The sequence below is a fragment of the Gracilinanus agilis genome, chromosome 1, assembly GCF_016433145.1.
Source record: "Gracilinanus agilis isolate LMUSP501 chromosome 1, AgileGrace, whole genome shotgun sequence".
Lineage (NCBI taxonomy): Eukaryota > Metazoa > Chordata > Mammalia > Didelphimorphia > Didelphidae > Gracilinanus > Gracilinanus agilis.
The window spans coordinates 399,065,299-399,069,356 of record NC_058130.1 but is presented as its reverse complement, the minus strand read 5'-3'; the positions used below and the strand labels follow the sequence as shown (position 1 = coordinate 399,069,356).

General features: G+C 36.9%; 1 pseudogene; it reads left to right on the top strand.

The window, feature by feature from the left end:
• Nucleotides 1–3,270: 3,270 nt before the first annotated feature.
• LOC123232833 lies at nucleotides 3,271–3,441 on the top strand (annotated as a pseudogene).
• The last annotated feature ends 617 nt before the right edge of the window (nucleotides 3,442–4,058 follow it).

Here is a 4,058-nt window from a genome sequence, read left to right as displayed (position 1 = left end):
AGTCACAGATCCTGAGGGCAGGCAAAGACTCAAATCTTGAGCACAGGCGTGGACCTTGAGTGGGGACCCAGTGCAGAGGGGTGCGCAACTGTGGAAGCAGTGCCCGGAGACTGTTAAAGGAGCCTCGGGCAGAGGAACAAAAAGGGGACCACCAGGAGGCTTGACCCGGAGAACAACTACACCTGAGACCTCAGGAGCCTAAAGAGCTCAGACAGACCCTGAGTGTGAGGATAAACCTGAGAGGGTGCAGGGCTAACAATGACAAGCTAGAGACAAGAACCCCAAAAGAAAAAGATCAAGAAGAAATCTGTAACACTTGACAACTTTTACACAGATAAAATACAGACAACAGAGCAAACAGCAGAGGAGAACAGACAAGTAATCATATCCAAACCTTCCCAAAATAATGAAAACTGGCCACAAGCTATTGAAGAGTTCAAATCTGAGATGATGAGAAAGATGTAAGAGATTTGGCAAGAGAAGTGGGAAATAGCTCAAAAGGAAATTAACAGGTTAGAAGACAGAAACTCCCCATTGGAGAAAAATGCCCCAAAATCAAATGAAATGGTAAGCAAATTGGAAACCAAAATCTGGCAAGAAAACAATAGTCTAAAAGGCAGAATTTTGCAATTGGAAAGTGAGGCTCAGAAATCAAATGAACTGATAAGCAAATTGAACACCAGAAATGACCAGATTGAAAAGGAAAACCAGTCCCTAAAGGCTAGAATTGAGCAATTAGAAGCTAATGATCTCTCAAGACAGCAAGAACAAATAAAACAAAGTCAAAAGACTGATAAAATAGAAGGAAACATGAAATATCTCAATGAAAAAGTGACAGACCAAGAAAACAGGTCTGGAAGAGACAATCTGAGAATCATTGGTCTTCCTGAAAAAGCAGAAATTAATAGAAATTTGGACTCCATACTAAAAGAAATTATTCAGCAACACTACCTTGAAGTTCTACAAGAGGGCAATATAGACATTGAAAGGATCCATAGATCACCTTCTACACTAGACCCAGAAAAGACAACCCCCAGGAATATAATAGCCAAATTCAAGAGCTTCCAAGTAAAAGAAAAACTTTTACAAGAAGCCAGAAAGAGACAATTCAGATATCAAGGAGCACCAATCAGGATCACACAGGATCTGGCAGCCTCCACGCTAAAAGATCGCAAGGCTTGGACTATGGTATTTAGAAAGGCAAGAGAACTGGGTCTACAACCAAGGATCACCTATCCATCAAAACTAACCATATACTTCCAGGGGAAAGTTTGGGCATTCAACAAAATAGAAGATTTCCAAGTATTTGCATAGAAAAGACCAGAACTAAATGGAAAGTTTACTATACAACCGCAAAAATCAAGAGAAACATGAAAAGGTAAATAAGAAACAGAGGGGAAAGAAAGAAAACTTGTATTTTTAAAATTTGTTTCCTTAAGGGCTTCAATATGATCGGATTATTGGTATTCCTATATGGATAAATGTTATATATAATTCTCTGTAAGGAACTCTATTCACTATTATAGTATTCACTGTTATAGTAATTAGAAAAATTATTCATAGGGAGAGTTTGGAATACTAAATGGTCTAAGATGATATGGGGGTGGGATAGAGGGAGGTGAATAGTAGAGGACACCAAGAGAAACTTGAAAGAATAAGAAAAATAGGATATTCTATTACACACAAAGAGGACATGGGAAGGGGAAGGGATGAATACTATTATAAGAAGGAGAGGAAGAGAGCATTAAGAGGTAATATTTAAACCTTATCTCAGTGTAATTAACCCAGAGAGGGAAGAGTAGCTTTATCCATTGGGATATAAAACTCTATCTAACCCTACTGAGAAAGTCAGAAGGGATAAACCAAGGGGAGCAGGGGAGTGGGGAGGTCACAAAAGGGAGGGGAGAAGAAAGAGGAGGGAATTCATTAGGACTTAAAAATAAATAGAGGGGAATAATAAGGGAAGGGGTAGAAAGGGAAGTAAATCAAGGGAGGGGACAAGGGTTACTGGCATAAAGCAAACCACTGGTTTAAAAGGAAATAGTGTAAGAAGAAGTGGTAGAACTAGGAGAGGATACCAAAATGTCGGCTAATACACAACTGATAATTATAACTGTGAATGTGAATGGGATGAATTCACCCATAAAAAGGAAGCAAATAGCAGAATGGATTAGAAACCAAAATCCTACCTTATGTTGTCTACAAGAAACACATATGAGGCGGGTGGACATACATAGGTTAAAGGTAAAGGGCTTGAGCAAAATCCTTTGGGCATCAGATGAGAAAAAGAAGGCAGGAATGGCAATTATGATTTCTGTCAAAGCCAAAGTAAAAATAGATATGATTAAAAAAGTCAGGGAAGGTCATTACATCCTGATTAAAGGCAGTATAGACAATGAGGAAATAGCAGTGCTCAATATGTATGCACCAAATGGCATAGCATCCAAATTCTTAAAGGAGAAACTGACAGAGCTCAAGAAGGAAATAGATAGTAAAACCATACTAGTGGGAGATCTAAATATCCCTCTTTCAGATCTAGATAAATCAAACCAAAAAATAAATAAGAAAGATGTAAGAGAGATGAATGAAGTCCTATAAAAATTGGATTTAATAGATATGTGGAGAAAAATAAATAGGAACAAAAAGGAATACACCTTCTTTTCAGCTGCACATGGTACATTCACAAAGATTTACCATTTAATAGGGCATAGAAACATTGCAAACAATTACAAAAGAGCAGAAATAATGAATGTGACCTTCTCAGATCACAATGCAATAAAAATAATAATTAGTAAGGTCACCTGGACAGGCAAATCAAAAACTAATTGGAAATTAAATAATATGATTCTCCAAAACCAGCTAGTCAAAGAAGAAATCATAGAAACAATCAACAATTTTCATTGAAGAAAATGACAATGATGAGACATCCTACCAAACTCTTGGGATGCAGCCAAGGCAGTACTCAGGGGGAAATTTATAACCTTGAGTGCATATATTAACAAATTAGGGAGGGCAGAGATTAATGAATTGGGCATGCAACTTAAAAAATTAGAAAGTGAGAAATTAAAAATCCCCAGATGAAAACTAAATTAGAAATACTAAAAATCAAGGGAGAAATTAATAAAATCAAAAGTAAAAGAACTATTGAATTAATAAATAAGACTAGAAGCTGGTATTTTGAAAAAACAGATCAAATAGACAAAGTACTGGTCAATATAATAAAAAAGGAAAGAAGAAAACCAAATCGACAGTATCAAAGATGAAACGGGGATCGCTTCTCAGACTTTTGGCTAAGATCAAGTGTAGTATCTGTTCTTATCAGTTTAATATCTGATACGTCCTCTATCTGAGGACAATATATTAAATGGATTTTTGGAGCAGGGAGTCGCTCATGGGTAGGACGAGCTAACATAATAAAAATGACCATTCTACCTAAATTAATTTACCTATTTAGCGCCATGCCTATCAAACTACTAAAAAACTTCTTTACTGAATTAGGAAAAACTATAACAAGTTTCATTTGGAATAACAAAAGATCAAGAATATCAAGGGAAACAATGAAAAAAATGTGAAGGAAGGGGGCCTAGCAGTACCAGATATTAAACTATACTATAAAGCAGTGGTCATCAAAACAATATGGTACTGGCTAAGAGATAGAAGGGAGGATCAGTGGAATAGACTTGGGGTAAATGACACCAGCAAGACAGTGTATGATAAACCCAAAGAGCCCAACTTTTGGGACAAAAATCCACTATTTGACAAAAACTGCTTGGAAATTTGGAAAACAATATGGGAGAGATTAGGTTTCGATCAGCATCTCACACCCTACACCAAGATAAATTCAGAATGGGTGAATGACTTGAATATAAAGAGGGAAACTATAAATAAGTTATGTGAACACAGAATAGAACTGGAAAGACCTCCAGGAATTGATGCAGAGTGAAAGGAGCAGAGCCAGAAGAACATTGTACACAGAGACCAATACACTCTGGTAAAATCGAATGTAATGGACTTCTGTACTAGCAGCAATGCAATGACCCAGGACAATTCTGAGGGAT